The 20,082-nt window shown below is 46.4% G+C and overlaps 1 long non-coding RNA gene across 1 annotated transcript; it reads left to right on the plus strand.

Moving 5' to 3' along the window:
• Window positions 1-1,643: 1,643 nt before the first annotated feature.
• Window positions 1,644-17,917, plus strand: LOC309515373. Its single transcript, XR_014212431.1, has 4 exons — window positions 1,644-1,727; window positions 3,530-3,676; window positions 9,045-9,121; window positions 17,667-17,917. It is a non-coding gene; the product is annotated as an uncharacterized lncRNA (long non-coding RNA).
• The last annotated feature ends 2,165 nt before the right edge of the window (window positions 17,918-20,082 follow it).

Below are 20,082 nucleotides of genomic sequence, written 5' to 3' on the forward strand. Positions count from 1 at the left end.
GGGTTTGTAAATTTTTTTCAAACGAAGCCAAATTTCTTCCATACCATCACCTCCACGAATTGGGGTGGGTGGGTGGTGCCAATTCATGGTTCACCTCAGGTGCCAAAATGTTTTGGGCCAGCCCTGTTCCAAAGCATTACAACCGTAATTCTGATTGGGAAGGCAAAGTATTGCAGCCATGGTTTGCCTTCTCCTTCAGTCTGATCCTCCTTTAAAGCCATCCATGTTGTTAATGTACTGCAGTGTCCAGACCGGACTAGGACCCAGGTGTCCGGGGTTGAAATCTCTTGGCTATAAAGCTCCCTGGGTGAGCTTGGACCAGGTTTTGGGCTCTTAGTCTAGAGTACCTCACAGGGTTCTTGTGAAGATCATTTGGAGAAAGGAATTGCATCGTATACCAAGTTCCTCAGATAAAAAAATTGAGTTTTCATGTAATAATGCAATAAAGCACCAAGAAAGGCCTCTAGGTGCACAAACATGTTTTTAAAAAGATGCCTAGAGGCGGCAAATGTGAGTGAACACCCAGAGAGAGAAGGTGGTTCCATAATAGGAGTCTTGGTTGACCACAAACTTGACATGAGCCAACAGTGTGACGCGGCAGCTAAAAAAGCCAATGCAATTCTGGGCTGCATCAATAGGAGTATAGCATCTAGATCAAGGGAAGTAATAGTGCCACTGTATTCTGCTCTGGTCAGACCTCACCTGGAGTACTGTGTCCAGTTCTGGGCACCACAGTTCAAGAAGGACACTGACAAACTGGAACATGTCCAGAGGAGGGCAACCAAAATGGTCAAAGGCCTGGAAACGATGCCTTATGAGGAACGGCTAAGGGAGCTGGGCATGTTTAGCCTGGAGGAGGTTAAAGGGTGATATGATAGCCATGTTCAAATATATAAAAGGATGTCACATAGAGAAGGGAGAAAGGTTGTTTTCTGCTGCTCCGGAGAAGCGGACACGGAGCAATGGATCCAAACTACAAGAAAGAAGATTCCACCTAAACATTAGGAAGAACTTCCTGACAGTAAGAGCTGTTTGACAGTGGAATTTGCTGCCAAGGAGTGTGGTGGAGTCTCCTCCTTTGGAGGTCTTTAAGCAGAGGCTTGACAACCATATGTCAGGAGTGCTCTGATGGTGTTTCCTGCTTGGCAGGGGGTTGGACTCGATGGCCCTTGTGGTCTCTTCCAACTCTATGATTCTAATACAATGAAGCCCCCGTCTCATTTTTTAAAAAAAGAACATTCACCTCCCTGGAACCTAGACTACACCGTGACCAAATGATGGCCCACTATCCAGCCACACCTGGGCAAACAGGTGAGTTTTAAGGAGGTGCCAGAAACTGGATCACAGTCACGGCCTGCCTTATTTCCTTCGATTCTCCAGAGGGGTGCAAGGTTGGGAAGATTGGGGGGAACTCTAAGGGTTCCAGCTGCCTGAGCCTTCTGCTTTGGGGGTCAATGCAGGGCTGGGCCAGACGCTTGGCAGCTGCCCAGGTGACATGGGCATGGCGGAGAGAGCGTTCCTGGAGCCCAGAGCCCATTGGCTCCAGTCCTTGGCCAGGCTGTGACCTCACAACCGGCTGCGGAATCCTGCAGAATGTTTTGTTTCCTAGGAGGCCAGGTGAATTGTTTGAAAGGATCCAGTTGAAGCCCAGTTGGTTGAAGATCAGATCACTTCTGTTCTGGATATTTTCAGACCTGATGCATAATGTGCTGCTGGTTTCGCAGAAGGTAAAATCATGGGAAAGGGGGGAGACATCATGAAGATTCATGCCCCCTCCACATGCCTAGTTTTTAAAGATGCTCCTTGCTTATTTGACCTTTCTCCCTCCCCCCATTTTTTTTTGTATAATTTTTTATTAAGTTTTTCTGTTTTACATTTTAGAATATTCATTTAAACAACCTTAAAATATCAATGACTTCCCTTCTCTTTCCATGGTTCATTTAATAATAATAATAATAAATTTTATTTATATCCCGCCCTCCCCAGCCGAAGCCGGGCTCAGGGCGGCTAACAACAATCAAATAATCAAATATTTGACATACCATAAATCCCTGCATATTTTGCTTAAACTAAACCATTCAGTATTCCATTGTTACATCCATGAAAACTGATTTACACTCTTGAATTTATCTTAATGTTGCCAACGTTTTGAAATGTACACAATTTTCACCCATATACAGTATTCAATAAATATTTTCCAATCTTTTTTAAACATACGTTCTTCTTGTTTTCTTTTTCTCTATGTTAAGTCTGCAAGCTGAACATATTCCATCACTTTTAGTAGGGACCTCACTCGTCCATTTTTGGGCTAACGAAACACAGGCCGCAGTAGCAGCATACATAAATAACCTCCCCCCCCCTCGCCCAAACTGAAAGTGTTCAGCTATCAGTGATGTAACGGGGAAATACATGTCTTCTTTCTTCCCCTGTTAAAATGCTGAAGAAGAAGAAGAGTTTGGATTTGATATCCCGCATTCTCCTTTCCCTTCCTCCCCCACAACAAACACTCTGTGAGGTGAGTGGGGCTGAGAGACTTCAGAGAAGTGTGACTGGCCCAAGGTCACCCAGCAGCTGCATGTGGAGGAGCGGGGACACGAACACGATTCACCAGATTACGAGACTACCGCTCCTAACCACTACACCACACTGGCTCTCTGAACCCCAAGAGAGCCCAAAGGTCAAGGGCTGGAGACCTATAGCACAGACTTGAGACCCCTGCTTCTCCCTTCTTCCACAGAAGAGCCATAATCTCTTTCCTTCTCTCTCCCAAGGGTAGCCTGGAACTTTTTGAGTTCTCGAAAATGGCCAGGAGAGAATTTTTCTCCAAACAAGACCCAGAATGGCAGTGGTGGACTTGGGGCTCTCAAATTCCAGTGCCACCCTGTGCAACTCCCCCCCCCCCCCGCCAAGCCCACTGCCGCCTCTTGTGCTCTGTTTCAAAGCATCGTCTTGGCACCCCCTGCAGTGTGGCACCCAGTGTGGCCACACCAGTCTCGCCACCTTAAAACCAGCAGAGCCATTGGGTGGTTCCTGGTGTCTAGGCTGGCGAGTGGCCATAGCTCAGCAGTGGAGCACTTGCCTTGCCTGCATGAACCCCAAGTGTGATAGCATCTCCAGGAAGGCCTGAGAAGGAGAGAGCCCTGCTTGAGGCACTGGAGAGCCACCTGCCGTGGAGGTCACTTTGGGCCAGGTGGACCAATGGTCTGACTGGACAAGGCAGCTCCTTGGTGCCCCACCAGTGGCCACTCTGGGCTTTGCTCCCAGTTCAGGAGGAGAGCAGGATCCATCTCTCCTTGTAAGGCAGAGCCCAAGTCTTTTTTGAAAGAACAACCCACTTCAGCTGCCTCTTTTCCAGACCCCAGTGGCGTAACATCTGGGGGTTAGGGTTAGGGGGCGCAAATCCACGGGTTAGGGGGCGCAAATTACTTGCATTGCCCCGGGTGCTGACAACCCATGCTACGCCACTGCCAGACCCTGCTAGGATTCAGCCTCAACCTGATGTTCTTCTTCTTCTGCCCTCTTTGCACAGAGCTGTTTATGACAGAGGCCTCCCACCTACACTCGCTGCATAGTCTGGTGGTCCTATTTTGCCAATGGATGTATAAATAGAAACGCCTTTAACAGGAGGAGCTGGCCCTCATTTTCCCCAACCTACAAGAATTGCTCAAGATTCACAGTAAGTCTGCTTCCTCTCCAGACCGGTCCCCATTCTGTGGCTGGCCCAGGCCTCCGCTTCTTCCTGGGCAGGTCAGGAGCAGAGGGAGAAAGCACAGCACCCAAAGAGCTCTGCAGCAGGATCAGCCCCAAGGGACCCAGCCAGTCTTGCAGCCTGTTTTCAGGGGGGCCCACAAGCAGCAGGGCAGGAGCGCAAGCACAATGACCCCCAGGAATGGGGATTATTCAGAGGTATCCACTGCCTTGGGCAGGGGAGGATGGAAGTGGCAGTCAGTTGTGCCTCTAAGTCTAACCTCACAGGGTTGTTGTAGTAGGATGTGTTACATCAGTGCAGTCAGTTACAACATGCTTTACTTCCTAGAGTGGACAGAGCCGGTGTGTGTGTGTGTGTGTGTGTGTGTGTGTGTGTGTAACTTCCTGTTCCTGTTGTAAGTTATTCAGCAGATGAGTGTGACTGTATAAAAGCAGAGTCATGCAGCCATTTTGGTTCAGTTCAGTTCTGGTTCGATTCAGCTCTCAGTTACCGTATTTTTCGCCCTATAGGACGCACTTTTCCCCCTCCAAAAATGAAGGGGAAATGTGGGTGCGTCTTATGGGGCGAATTCAGGCTTTCGCTGAAGCCTGGAGAGCGAGAGGGGTCGGTGCGCACCAACCCCTCTTGCTCTCCAGGCTTCAGGAGAGCCCCGTCGCCAGCCCCGCAAACTCGGGGGACAGCGGGAGAAGGCTGGCGGAGGGCTTTCCCCTCCTCCAGCCCTGCAAGCTCCCAGAGTGATGCCAAAGCTGCCAAAGCCCGAGCTTCCCCAGCCCCGTGCCTAGGGGGGGGGAAATAATTTTTTTCCCTTTATTTCCCCCCCCCCTCCAAAAAAATCTAGGTGAGTCCTATGGGCCGGTGCGTCCTATAGGGCGAAAAATACGGTAAGTCTCATCCATTTTGTTGTATGCTGGCTCTGAATGCCACCACCACCGGCTGACCAATTTCCTGGACTGCAAGATTCAGCACCTGGCCAGTTACCCTCTGCTGCTGAATAATATCACCCAGCACCCTCTTCCTCCTTCTCCATATATTTGTGTGGTGGGGAAGGTGTCCCAGGAGAGCTGGGTCTCTCCATGATTCCATGTTGATATGCTTCCTAACTTTGGGAGGTTGTGAGCTGCACTGAGCCTGCCTTACTGGGGAAAGCCAGCGCCCAAGAGGGTGATGGTGGGGGGAGAGATGATGTCCTGTGTTTATACAACCCCGTCTGCTTGAATTAGTGCCCTGTGGGGCTGTGTCTGCAGGGCATAGGTGTGGTTCAGCAGCTCACTTTCCTATCAGCATTTCACTTAGGTAACCAAAAAGAAAACAAATCAACAATTACAAAAAAGATATAAACATAACATCAATTTCCATTACATTTCTTAGTCTTCACACTTGAGTCTTTATGTCTTTAAATGCTTAAATCATTCCTCTACACACCTATTGACCTCCATCCCTCCCGAATTCAGGCTTCTTAGTATAAGTAATTTCTTTCTCCTGCAGCCGATAATTGTTCATGGTTTACACATCGTAAGATCTATGTCAAACCTGCTATAGTTTTTAAGTTTCTATAATTCCCTTCAATGTATATCATAAATTTGTTCCAGTCACTAATAAACTTTGTATTATTTTGGTTTCTGATTTTTTGTGTCATTTTTGCTAATTCAACAAATTCAAATAATTTTGTTTGCTTTTCAATGCAGCCTTGTTCCTAGTTTGTGCTGGGATCTGCGTTGGGTTTCAAGCTAATAAAATGAAACCAACTTTGCAGGCAGCCTCTATGCCTCTCTCTCTCTCTCTGCACCTTCCTTGCTCAGAGTCAATTTGTGAGCTCCAGTGCCTTTGCCTGGCATGCAAGGAGTGTAAGGAGTTCCTTGAAGGAGTGAGGCAGGCAGAGTACCAGCAGCAGCTGGCTGCCTACCAAAAGTGCCTGGATGCCAGGTCTCTGTGGAAGAACGGTCACCCACTGGCCAGGCATTTCCAGGTAGGGCCTCCCCTTGCCCTCCCCTCCAATCCCTGAAATATACTTGGAGTCGAGTGTGGATTTCATGCTCTTTATTCAGCTCATAGTGGTGAGGAATGGAAGTTCCCCCAAAATGTCTGCTTTATATACATTATTTACACAATGGGTGCCACATGATTGGCTAATTCTGGGATTCTCCTGTAGGCCAATCAGGTTGCGGCTTCACTTCCACCTGGAGTTGGATTGGGTGGCTCCTGCGGACCAATCAGAGTGCTGCATTCTGAATCCTATTGTTCTAGGACCAATCAGACTGCTGCAATTTGGATCCTATTCAACTCAGTACATAACACTGGCCTTGTCCTGCTCTTCCCCTCTGTGAGAAGAAAACTGTGGGCATGTGAAAGAAACAACCTCTTCTGCCAAGACACACACACATACGTGGCACAGGCCTCTCAGAGTGGAGAGGCATGCGTTCGTCCTCTGCAGTTGGCTTTGCCACTTAGACACCCCCCTTTCTATTAAGACAGGAATCAAAAAGGGGAGGGGTTGTGGCTTTGTGGCAGAAAGACTCTGGAGTCTAAAAGCCCTGGAGAGCCACTGCTCTGCCAGCGAGAGGAGACAGTTTGGTAATCAAAACTGTGACAATTCCTTCACCGATGACTGATAATTTTCATTAAAATTTAGCTTTAGAAAAAGGATGGTTTCTGGTCATGGTGGTGCCAGAGTCACTGGAGTAAAGTCTGCCAAACCTGGGCAAAGGAGCAACTGCATTCAAGATTTCAGCATATATCTGGACAGTCAAAGAAGTTTCTGTCAAAGTACCCTCCTGAGTATAACCAGTCAGGAGTCCCAAGGTATGGATTGGTGCCCTGATAAAACCATCTTGTTCTCCATTTGGCTTCGTCTTTTGCACATTCCTTACAAGCAGCTCTCTGCTGCTCTTCTAGTCTCTCTTTCTCTTTGCTAGCCAGATCAATTTCTCCATTCTCCATGTGTCTGATGTCTGGCCTCAGTCGACAGTCAGTGGGAGCCAACACTTCTTCGGTGCCTTTTTCTAGTTCCTTTGATGGCAAAATTGGTGAAATTGTACATCTGGGATGAATGTGGTGGTCTAGCGAGAGGAGACAGGGCTGAGCTAGACAGACCAAACAAAGGTGGCCGGGCACCTTTCGAAAAGATGAAGAGAACCAAGCAGTTTTAGAATGCAATCCCTAAAACATAGTAGAACCTTAGCTGTCGAAGCATCCAACTTTCATGGGTAGCTAGAGCTCTCATGCAACAAGCCACAGATCACAACTCTCCGAGAGAGACCCTGTTTGGGTGGAAGAAGGGCCTTTGTAGCATGGCAGAACACCTGTTTGGCATACAGAAGGTCCCAGCCTCAACGGCATCTCTGGGTAGGGCTCAGGGGAAGACTCCCTGCCTGGGACCTTGGAGAGCCATTTTGGTCTAGATGGGCTCAAGGGCCTGATTTGGTCCAGCTGCCTTTGTCTCTCTGACTTGCTGGGCCTTTGGCCTGGTTCTCCAGCCTGGCACCTAGATGTTCTCCTCAGGATAAGTGGAGCGGGTGAGCAACAATCCCTCTCTGTCTGTCTGTCTGTGTGTGTTAGGCCTGAACGCCCTGCTTCTGAAAGATCTCATAGTGTTCCTGAAGACGAAGAGTTGGCGGCTGCAGTTGTAATGCTTCTGAAAGAAGGCAGGGGTCTCCCTTTTAAGCCCCATCGTTCCCCTCTCCCCTTCATATTTCAGTTGTACCTTCAGCAAGTAGCACCCCTACACTGTCATAGCTGTCAACCGTCCCTTATTTGGTGGGAAACTCCCTTATCCCAGCGCTGTTTCCTGCTGCTGTCCCTTATTGATGATGTCCCTTAAATTTCCCGGGTTTCAAAGGAAGCAGCTCCTCTCCCTCCCTCCCTGCCGGCCAGGGAGGAGGGAGGCTCCAACTGTGTTGCTTGGCTGTGTTGCTCACCCAATAAGGAGTCTAAGAACGACTGGGGGGTGGAGCTTGCATGCCTTGTGCCGATCAAATGGGCCACATTGCCTGAGGACTCGCCTTTGCTCAGCGCTTCCCAGCGGAGAGGTGACGGTGGTTTTCCTTGCTGCATCCCCTTTGCCAGGTTGCTGCGCTGTGGGAACCACCACCGCTTGAGGCTTTGTTTGGCTGTTGGCTGGGCTTTCTGCCTTTGGCTCGGAGGGGCTCAGAAGTTGAACATACCTGTGCTCAGAATCAGATGGATGCCGTATTTTTCGTCCCATAGGACGCTCCGTCCCATAGGACGCACCTAGTTTTTTTGGGGGGAAATAAAGGGGGGGAATTCCCTTTATTTCCCCCCCAAAAGCAGGTCGGGGAAACAGAACCAGGTCGAGGAACAGCGGGATGGCGGCGCTGCGCCTCCCTGCTGTCCCCCGAGCTTGTGGGGCTGGCTGATGTCTGCCCCGCGCGAGGGGCGCTCTGCATCAGGGCGCCCCCCCCTGCGGGGCGGCAGGCTGCTATCCGCAGCGTGGGGAGCCTTGCCGGGAACTCCTGCAAGGCTCCCCACGCTGCGGATGTCTGCCTGGCGCTGGGGGCGCTCTGCTTCAGGGCGCCCCGCCCGCCGGGCGGCAGGCTGCTATTCGCAGCCTAGACATCCCTGCCAGACCTCCCGTAGGGCTGCCTAGGCTGAGGATGTGTTCCTGAAGCCTGGAGAGCGAGAGGGGTCGGTGCGCACTGACCCCTCTCGCTCTCCAATCTTCAGCAAAAGCCTGCATTCGCCCCATAGGATGCACCCAGATTTCCCCTTCATTTTTGGAGGGGAAAAAGTGCGTCCTATAGGGCGAAAAATACAGTACGTCATTGACGGCCCACTCACCCTTGCCGGGGAAAAGGTCTGTCTGGAGCGGGGGCACATGGTGGGGGTAAAGGAAAGGAGCTGGTTGAGTACAATGGCGGGCGGCGATCTCTTGGGGAGGGATTTTGGATTTGTTTTGGAGGCTCCTTCGAGTGACTGTTATGGAGGAAAGGAAGGGAGCTGGTTGTCTAAAATCCCTTATTTTGGCTGCTGATCCCTTATTTTTGAGGCTGCTGGTCCCTTATTTTCAAATCTGTAAGTTGACAGCTATGCCCTACACTGTGCATGCGCACACAGCACAAACACATGCGGATGCCCTGGTCCTGTCCTGGTTGCTCTGCTGTCATTAAGCCTTGAACTGTTCCATATTATAAGGGCTGATGCCTTCTATTCGGCAAAGCTTCAACTGGCTTATAGGAACAACTTTTAAAACTTAATCTACAAAGTTGGAATGAAATAAAGTGGTTAAAAGCATGCATATACCATAAGAGGTCCCCCCTGGGCTTGGGGTGGTGAAGGGTTAGCTCCCCCCCCCCCGAATGTCTCTGTCCCTCGTTTTTAGGCCACTGATCCAAGCTGATTCCGTCTCCCTTCTGATGACCCTCAGGAGCAAGAGTCGAGGGAGGACCATGGCTTCTGGTGAGTTGCTGGTGTTGCTGCAGCATGGGGTGTCTCCCACGATGGAGCCTCCAAGGTCTGGCAGGGCTGCAAGGCATTCTGGGAGTGTCCTGCCCATCCCCTTCCCTCCTCTTCCCAGCGAGAAGATCTGGTCACCAGCTGGGTGAAGGGCAGCTGTCCTCCTTCTCAGGGGTCCCTAACCTCTTCCCTCTAGGCTCCCTCTTTTATTAAATACATTTAATAATAATAACAATAACTTCCACAAGTTGTGTCTCTCTGCTTTGCCTCCTGATGTTTGATGTTGACATGCCTTTTGCAGAGGTTTTGCAGATCCCAGGCTACTGCTACTTACATTGTTTTTCCAGTAGAGGCCACTGTTTCCTAAGCAGATTTAAAATTTAAATGGCAACTGGCATTTTTCTGTAGCGCTTGCTTTCAGGGTATGGTACTGTGTTTATCTATGTTTTTGGCCTTCATATGGTGAATATATTTGAGGAAATGGTTTATGCAAGGCTACTTACTTTGAGTAACAGCCTTCTTTGTCAGAAAGTATTTTGTGCACGCAGCTCAGTTCTTAAGTGCCACTAGAGGGCGGTCCTTATCTATTTGAAGAGGTTTGCAGATTCTCCAAACAGCATCCATATGTTTTTAACTGCACTGAAAGCGACCCTTAAGCTGGGTTTCTTCCACCCCACCAAGAAAAAGCCAAGGACATTGACTTTGATAGTGGGTAGTTAGGCAGATCCTTAATACGGTAATCCAAAACCGTACTAGAACACAGTTTTTTTTCTGGAAAAAAGGGGAAACTCACCACGGAGTTAGTTAGTTTGCGTATTGTGGGCCCAGTCACAGTGACACACACAAACACACACACACACACGCACACACACACAGAGAGAGAGAGAGAGAGAGAGGCTAAATATAAGATGTGATTAATAAACTCAAGCAGACAACAACAGTGGTGCCTCGCAAGACGAAAAGAATCCGTTCTGTGATTCTCTTCGTCTAGCGGTTTTTTAATCATGCGAAGCAAGCCCATTGACGGATTAGCGGATTAGCGCTATTAGCGATTTTAGCGGCTTATCGGCTTATCGGATCAGCTGAGAAGCAGCTTAGAAAAAGGGGGGGAAGGGGAAAAAACCCGCAGGAACTCGCAAGACATTTTTGTCTTGCGAAGCAAGCCCATAGGAGATTCGTTTTGCAAAGCACCTCCAAAATGGAAAACTCTACTCTTTCGTCTAGCGAGTTTTCCGTCTTGCGAGGCACCACTGTATCTGATTAGAAATGGCCACAACTTTATTGATTACTGATATAGGTGAATTTTTGGCAGGAATTGGGTGTATGACCATTCCAGTCCTCCCCAGACAAAATAATAATAATAATAATAATAATAATAATAATAATAATAATAAATAATTAATAATTCAATTTTTTAAAGGTAAGGAAACTCAGTTCCCCTGAGTTCCTGCTCAAAACAAAAAAACCCTTGCCAGAACAGAAGCCGAGCTGAACCCATTTGGGACTTGGTTGGCATCCTTCTGTCTTGGAAGACAATGGGAGGAATGCGCTTTGCAGAGAATTACAGAGCCTGCTGTAGCTGCAGGGACTGAAGGTGGAGAGACATGTTTTACTGCAGCTGGGGCAGATGAAGACACCTGGTTGTGCTAATGCTGGCTTCCAAGGTGATCGCAGGGGCCTGGGGGCTTCCACTCTATGTGAACTGGCTCAGGTCAGCCCTCATCCAAAAACTGAGCCTAAATATGAGCCAGAGGCATGTAGAGGTTACAGTGTTGGGCTAGGATTGAGGAGACCTAGGCTGAAATCGCCACGCAACCATGAAACTCACTACCTCTTGGCCTGATTTATCTCACAGGGCTGTTGTAAGGATAAAATGGAGGGTGGGCATTTTGATTGCTTTGACCTACGTGGTGGAAAGTTGGGGGGTGTAAGTGTAATAAAGACATCAGTAAATGTAACTGCATTTACGTAAATTCTTACCCTAGCCCCTGTCTTTCCTCCTCCTGTTTTACCTGCTCCAGGCACAAACTTGGGACTATCGCCTATTTTACTGCAACGCTTCCCATTCCATTTCTCATTCCATTTCTGCAACAACATTCCAAAAGGCTATCCTTTGTGTTTCGTCAGCTGGTGCCTTTGAATACAAAGCTTATCATATATTTATGATCTGAGAAGTTCTTTTGTTTCACTCATCGTGGCTTAAGGTTCTGCCATGTGTAACAGCAAATTGCTTTTTTCATTCCTGTTTCTCGGGAGTAAGTAGAAACAGTCGGCTCCTACTGCCTTATGAATGCCAGATCTTGCTTCAGCCACAAGATGGCAAGGCCAGCTCTGTTTTACAGCAACCTCTGCAAGAGTCACATCAGATTGGGATGATATTAATCTTTCAATAACTTGCTCCCACCTCTGTATGTTGAAGCCTAGATGTGTGTGTGTGTATTAAGGGACGTGGGTGGTCTAAACCACTTAGCCTAGGGCTTGCCGATTGGAAGGTCGGTGGTTCGAATCCCTGCGACGGGGTGAGCTCCCGTTGCTCGGTCCCAGCTCCTGCCAACCTAGCAGTTCGAAAGCACGTCAAAGTGCAAGTAGATAAATGGGTACCGCTCCGGTGGGAAGGTAAACAGCATTTCCAAGCGCTGCTCTGGTTTCGCCAGAAGCGGCTTAGTCATGCTGGCCACATGACCCAGAAAAACTGTCTGCAGACAAATGTTGGCTCCCTTGGCCAGTAATGCGAGATGAGCGCCGCAACCCCAGAGTCGTTCGCGACTGGACTTAACTGTCAGGGGTCCTTTGCCTTTTTATATATACAGTGGTACCTCGGGTTAAGAACTTAATTCATTCCAGAGTTCCGTTCTTCACCTGAAATTGTTCTTAACCTGAAACACTACTTTAGCTAATGGGGCCTCCAGCTGCCACCGCGCTGCCAGAGCACGATTTCTGCCCTCATCCTGAAGCAAAGTTCTTAACCCAAGGTACTATTTCTGGGTTAGCGGAGTCCGTAACCTGAAGCGTCGTATGTAACCCAAGGTACCACTGTATATTACTATATATATTTGTGTGTGTGTATGTGTGTGTCATTAGCCCTTAACAGCTTCTGGCGTACAGTCAGGGCTGGACTTAGGTTTGATGAGGCCCTAAGCTACTGAATGAGACCCTTTATATGTCCAGATGTCCTTTGTCTACAACAAATTGTTGATGTTTTTTGTGTTGAATATATGCTATGTGGTAATTTATGGACCTAATAGGTATCTAAAGCCATTTGTACATAACAAAATATGTATTTTACTTACATCATAGGAGCCTACACAAAACAAAACAAAACACTGTTGCTGTATGTAGGTTTTATTTTTTTATTTTATTTTATTTTATTTTATTTTATTTATCTTATATTGTGGAAATGTACACCCAGTTTTCTCCCCCTTTATTTTTTTGGGGGGCCCCCAAGAGAGTGGGGCCCTAAGCTATAGCTTGTTTAGCTTATACGTAAATCCGACACTGTGTACAGTGCATGTTTAAATATTTTGGATCATTACAGACCACAGATTTCATCTCTGCATAGCTGTCGCCAAAATCTTGTGGGATCTCATATGTGCCATGAGATCTTGACAGAACCTATCCTCATTGCTTCATGGGTGCTGCTGCACAACCCAAGTAAGGGAGTCTTCGGCTGCAGGGCAGTGGTGGTGGGACAACACTTTCCTGTTTTGCCTCAGGAAGCAAAATAGGATGCGCCACCCCTGCTTTCTGCTGTCTAGGATGATCAATAATCCTTATGAAAAGGTCCTTTGCTGTATATGGCGACAGTCTCTAGCCTATCAATGTTATTTCTCTCTCTTTGGGGGGGGGGGCGGGGGAGCTGTTCATTATTTTAACCAGAAAAGGAGGGAGCTAATCAATTTACAAAAATAGCCATACATATAAACATATAAACATACATTTTTTCTGGGGTACGCAGGGGTACTCATACCCCTAAACATTTTGTGAATCTTTGTACTTTTGTCCATTTACTGTATTTATTTTTCCAAATTTGAACTATAAAATGGTGATTTTCTTGAGTCAAAATGAGAGTACCTCTAAACTTTTTTTAAGAAAAAAAGGACTGCATATAAACCTATCTTATTAAAACTTCTTGTTTAAACATCCTAAGTATCTTTAATAGTTTTTGTACATGTTTCATTGTGCTTTTAATATTTTGTTTGGAGTCACCCAGGACTCAGCTATATAGCTACTGTACCAATAAAACGGTTTAAGTGTGTTTTAAGTGCAATATACAATGTGATACTAGATGGCAGTGGTGAGCCTTGTGGAAAATTCAATGTATTTTTTAAAATGCTTTTACAGAGTGGTTTTTTAAATGTGTGTAGATTCCACCCCAGAGTGGCTGGGGCAACCCAGACAGATGGGTTGCATATAAATAAAATAAGAATAAGAAGTATTATTAAAGTACCCTAAAGATCTTAAACATCTAAAATATTTAAATATCTGTGCAAATTGGACTACTGGATTCCATTTGCTTAAAAAGGGTGATAGCCAATCAAGTCAGAGAAGAGCATCTAAATTAAATGTGAATTCCTTAAGTCCATTTATTTCAGTTGGTTTACTCTGAATATGAGTCAACTAAAAGTTATCCTATTTCTTTATATGCCATGTGTTTTCTTCACATCTACTCAGTGTTTCTTAGCTTGTTCCTACCACTTGCCACCTACTTTTATGTTGCCTGGTTTAGAATCTATCTTCCAATATTTAGCATAAAGATTTCTTTCAAAACAAATTGTACCGTCTGCACCTGAATTTTCCTAGTGATCCAGTAACCTTTAGTAGAATTAAAAAGGCACAATAGTAGGTTAACAACTAAATTTATCAGTTTAAAAAAGTGACTATAATTATAGCCATTCACATGGGACGCGGGTGGTGCTGTGGGTTAAACCACAGAGCCTAGGACTTGCCAATCAGAAGGTCGGCGGTTCAAATCCCCACAACGGGGTGAGCTCCCGTTGCTCGGTCCCTGCTCCTGCCAACCTAGCAGTTCAAAAGCACATCAAAGTGCAAGTAGATAAATAGGTACCACTCTGGCAGGAAGGTAAAAGGCGTTTCCATGTGCTGCTCTGGTTCGCCAGAAGCGGCTTAGTCATGCTGGGCACATGACCCGGAAGCTGTTCGCCAGCTCCCTCGGCCAATAAAGTGAGATGAGCACTGCAACCCCAGAGTCAGTCATGACTGGACCTAATGGCCAGGGGTCCATTTACCCCTTTACCTTTTTGTAGCCATTCACTAATATTTCCTTACTGTCTAGCATTCCAACCATAAATGAAAAAACAACAACCACCCAACTCCTATTTTCTTCCTTTTGCTTATAGGGGCAGCATTTGACAGCCCCTGTCTAGCTTGTCACTTTACTCTTCCATGGTATCCAGCGTAATTGTATTGACATTTTTAAAGCAGCGTTCCTTCTAAGTTTTCACCGCTCAAAATGTTGAGCCTTTCCCAAATTAAAAAGAAAGCAAGAAAGCAAGAAAGATCACCTGGTGTCTCTTCCTTCATTCTACTTTAACATATGTTTATGCTTCCTAGTGCTGCGTTACTTCAGCAACAACTGATACACCTTTGAAAAAAGCCTTTATCTTATTTCTTAATTGTGACTAAGCACTAAATACTAGATATTTTCTGGATAAAAATGTGTTTATTGGGAGAAATTGGCACAACAATGCAAATGGATTTCCATAAGGATTTTGTGTATGGTTTGTTCATTTGTTTTTACAAAAAAAGGGCAAATTGCTGCAGAACTGTGGAGGACTGAATTTAAAATTGGAAGCATGACAGGTTGGGAGGAACCAAAATGGACAGATTCATCCATCTTTACTTACTGTCTTCCCCTTCCCTCCTTCCCTTCCTCCCTCTTTCCCAAAGGAAGGACCAGTCACTATTGCAGAGGTCTGAGCTGGCTGCTTGGAGAGGGCTCCCACGTTCTCCCTTCCATTGCTCCATCCATTTTGGCTCCCCCCTCCCATTTCCCCCTTCCTTTTCTCCTTCCAAGGCCCACAGCTCCACCCATGAAATGAGGCTGAGAGTGACAGCTTGCCCACCACTGCGTAAATCACCCACAGGATAAATTCACTTTGCAGGCACTGGTTCACAATGCACCTCTGCTGGGCTTGTTTGAAAACACTGAGGAATTAATTGTATTTTTTTTAAGTGGTGGGTGGAAGGCAAAACAGGCAGAGGCAGGGAAGAATGAATGGCCTCTTCACCTTTTACCATTTGGCAGTTCTATATTCAAAGAGATGGGGACAGAAAATCAGTGAAACAGCCTTGAAAGGAACTGTGCCATCCAAAAAGTATTCTGCTGGGGAATGCCAAGTTAATACAAATAGTCTACTTACAAATGGTATTCAAAATTGCCTTTTTTCTTTGGGGTGCCTCCTGGCACTGACTGCTGTGGGTCCAAGTAGTGCGTTGCTCAGACTTTTTTGAATTGAATTGAGATTCACAAGGACCAGATGTTTCAAGAGAAACAGAGTGGAGTGGCAGGGATCTTTTGACTGCCAGAGGTGAACATCAAGAGAGATTTCCAAATCACTAAGGGAAAAAACCCAGAGTGTTTCCCGCACCCAAAATCAAATTGTTCTGGGCCAGAAAAGATCTGTTAATGCTACTGCCTAACTGGAAGTCATGCTGCCATTTAGCTCAGTAACAGTGGAGTTTGGTTCATTCTGACCTCTACTATATGATAACTCTTTGGGCTGCTCCACTAGCCTTTCCAGACAGGTAAAAGGTAAAGGCAAAGGACCCCTGGATAGTTAAGACCAGTCAAAGGCGACTATGGGGTTGCAGCGCTCTTCTTGCTTTCAGGTCAAAGGAGCCGGCATTTGTCCGCAGACAGCTTTTCAGGTCATGTGGCCAGCAGGACTAAACTGCTTCTGGTGCAACAGGACACTGTGACGGAAACCAGAGCGCACGAAAACACCATTTACCTTCCTGCTGCAGCAGTACCTATTTATCTACTTGCACTGGTGTGCTTTCGAACTGCTAGGTTGGCAGGAGCTGGGACAGAGCAACGGGAGCTCACTCCATTGTGCAGATTCGAACCGCCAACCTTCTGATCAGTAAGCCCAAGAGGCTCAGTGGTTTAGACCACAGCGCTACCCGCTTCCTAGCGCTACCAATGTCATGGGTTGCTGGATGGTATTTCCATGACATATTTTGATTGGCTGTCAGATTGGCTGGCTCGCTGCAAGTAGGTCTTCGGCAAAGTTTGCTTTAAGCGCAGGCTCCATGGTATGGGGACTTAGGACCTTAATCACTTCTGCACTGGTGAAAAAACAGTATCTTCCTCTGCAGCTCCAAGCTGGTTGTGGGAGAGAGCGCCAAACTATGTGCAGTGAGCTCTCTCATCTCCATTTTCCACAAAGGCTATGGCTTTGTTCTACTTTCACAGCTGGAGGCACTCTGTCCAGTTGCACTCACACTCTCTAGTGGCTGGTTTCCACCAGTCTGGTCACTGTGAGAAAGACTCTCCTCCCTGAAAGAGAGGGGAGTGGTTGTGGTCGGGAGCCCGAGCACCACCCAGCAGGGGGCGTGGCCCCCTGCCTCCAGCTCACCTGGCTGGCGCTCACGCCCCCCCGGTAGCCACCCAACCAGGTGCCGCGGAGGGGGCGTGTTCAGCAGCCTTTTGCTGCAGCGCCAGCCTCTCCCTGGCCTCATTCCTCGTTGTCACTCCGTCGTTAGGCATTGGAATAATGTGTTGTGGTGTGTCGAAGTGCTAGGTGTGGCCATCGCCTATGCCTTCAATTTTTAGGGGTATTCCGTTAAAGGAATCTGGGGGTCTGGGGGTCGTGTATTCTGTCCGATGCCTGCTTGGTGGGAGGCCATAGCACGACCCTCGGTGACAGCAGAGGTGAGCCTATAGTTGGATTAGCATCAACAGGCTCCACCTACTGGTGAATAAACCCACTTGTTGCGATCCAATGCCTAAGCCAATACCTTTTCATTGCTGTAATCAATAAAGTTGTGGCCTTTTCTAGCCCATCAACCTTATATCACGTGTCCTTGTGTCTTCATTTCACTTCGCGGGGGTCGGGTCCTCGAACCACAACAGGTTGTTGCTCTGGGTGAGCTACTGACCTGCTCTTCCAGGGTTTTTCTTGTGTTCTTATGAACAGCTGTGCTTCTGGTGTGTAAGGACAGAGTTTCCATGTCAAAGATTCTGGCACACATGAGCCCCAGGCCCTGAGTGTTTCCTGCTCCCCCTTAAAACTATCTGACATGAAGAGAAGTACTTACTTGACAACCAAACAGATCTACAACCACAGATAAAATGAGTCACCAGCGAACTCTTGTATAGGGAGGGCCCATCAATTGCATGACATACAGTTGTCAAGTCTCTGGTAGATAAACAGAATGCCCTTAAGCTTCGGGTTTTCTAATTTGCCTCTCCCCACAATAACTAAAGTTGCGTCAGTAGCTTTCCATTTCTAATTACTGTGGTGCTATGACATCTGCTGGTACCCATTGATTATCTCATATGGATTGGGCTGTTCTTATATTCTAGCTAATCTGGCCGTAAATATCACACACGTTCCCTACAGAGATTTCAGCCCATCTGCTGCAGAAGCAGAGAGGTTAAGCGCTCAGTGGAAGAACAGAGGCAATCGAGGCAGCAGCTGAACAGTGTGGATGCTGCTGAACTAAAGCCAAGCTAACCAACTGGCAGATTCCAGCATGGGTGCTTTCAACAAACTCAAGTGTTTCTTCTTCCTCTTTGCAATAAAAAATGGCCACTTTTTTTTGTTCCACAAATATTCAAGTTGGTTTTTTTTGAGGGTTTTTTGTCCACACAGGCAGCTTATCAGCTCCCTTTGGCTGTGTTGTGCTCAGGGAGGGAGATAAAATAGCAGTCTGGTTCACATGCCTCGATAAGTCGCAGTATGGTTTACCACAACTGTGAGAGTGCTGGCTTTCAGCAAAAGGTTTGCAAGTGCTTTGTTCCTCCCCAGTCTTTTTAGCTGAGTGCAGAAAGGTAGCTAAACCATAGTTTGGCTTAGTGTGTCATCCAAACATGGGATCTTGATTTAAGGTCTTTGCTCCACAATCTATAACCATGGGAGAAACCTTGGCTGTAGATCGTGGAAGCAGATACCTTAACCACAATCCAAGGTTTGGGTGACATGCTAAGCTAAACCATGGCTTAGCTGCTACACTGACCTAAACAGCCTGGGGAGGAGATGGACAAAACACCTGAAGTCTCCTTCACAGGAATCAACACGTTCACACGTTTGAGCGAAGCCATCGTTTGGCTTATCACTATGTGAGAATGCAGCTTGTGTGCGCATGAGTGTTGTCTGTATGCGTGCACACACTTTTTCCAGATGCATGTAGTCTGTTGGAAACAGGAGAAAACTAAGCAGAAACACGCCAACTTCAACTGACAACTGTGTGTGTTACAGATATATACCAAGCTCATACCAAGAACTAACTTAGTTGGTCTTTAAGGTGCTACTGGAAGGAATTTTTTTATTTTAACTGTGTGTGTGGTGATTTGGCAAGGTATCACAATTCTTACAATTCTGGAGATAATAGCTGTCAAAATAGTTGGTTGTGTTTATAGAGAGGCCTCATTTTCCATGCTGTGCATGCACGTTTCTTTTCATTCCCTGTTTTCTTTTGGGCAAACAAGTCTAGCAGGTTCTTTTTTAAAAAAAAAATTATTAATAATTTCAAAATTACAGAAAAGAAAGAAAAAAATTAAATATTCAAGGAGAGCTTTTCGCTTGGCCTCAAAAAGCCTTCCTTTCCTCATCAAAGTAAGGTACGCTCTCTTTTTCAATAGAAAGAAGAAAAGGATGTGAAGTCTGTGCTAAGTTACAACCACTGGAATAGTTTCACAGACCTCAGTGGAGTTAAGAATACAGCTGCTGGTTACACAATGTCAGTATGAGTCCTACTGATTTCTGTTCCTGTATGCAGGTAAACGCTCTCCATGTAAAAAGCAATTCAGCAGCATATGTTTAGTGAGAAACATTGATTTGCCTGCGCTCTCAATGGGATGATATATGAGCCAAGATGAAAGTCAATAACAGAAGCCAAACGTATGAACTTGAGATAAGCAACAGAGGGAAAAGAAAATCAATCTTAACCAGGCTGCCATTGCAAAGAAATGTTCATATTAAGGAAGGATAGAAAAGTTACAAAAGGCACTTCACTAGCGTACCTGAGACCAATTACGTCCTTGGACTATCATGGTACTGATATTGATAGGGTACTATATGAGATTAAGGATAATCATAGAGAGAGCATGAAAGCAAAAGTCATCTTGCATGTCAGAAACAATGACTGTGGTCCAACCAGATGGATTGTTTATAGAAGTATACTCACATTGCCCCCCCCCCACACCATCAGAGTGATTCCTACCCTTTTTGAAGAGTGAGACCGGGTTATGTTATGTTTTCTAATGGAACATCTGCTCCTTAAAATATCACCCCCAAAAACCCCTTCTCCATTTTGGTATTCAACCAGTAAATATCCGACATGTTCACATGCATTTCAGGATTGGTACTCTGAAATTCGGAAACTATTCTGTCAGTAAAAATCTGACTTACGTGGGTGTAGGTTGTGTTTTAGCACTTTACCCTTGACATCCTGGAATTCTTTAGCTGTTGTGTGTGCAAAAATGTGATGTTTGCTGTCTCTCTGACGCCCCCAGCCACAGTTATAATCCAATCTTTTCTCTCTTTTTTAATCACATGTCTTCAGTTTGATGTGATATATTTCCTTCTATGTTCAACCTGTATTGTGGGTTTCTACCCTGGGAAGGTAGAAGGTAGTCCGAATGGTGGTCCTAATGACCAGCCAAATAGATACATTTAGTTACACAGAAGAACAGATAGCACAACTATTAGATACTTCCTCCTTTTTAACAGCATCATCATCATCATCAGTATTAGTATTTATTTATACCCTGCCTTTTT

This window comes from Podarcis vaucheri, assembly GCF_965113315.1.
Source record: "Podarcis vaucheri genome assembly, chromosome: 12".
NCBI classification, from domain to species: Eukaryota; Metazoa; Chordata; class Lepidosauria; order Squamata; family Lacertidae; genus Podarcis; species Podarcis vaucheri.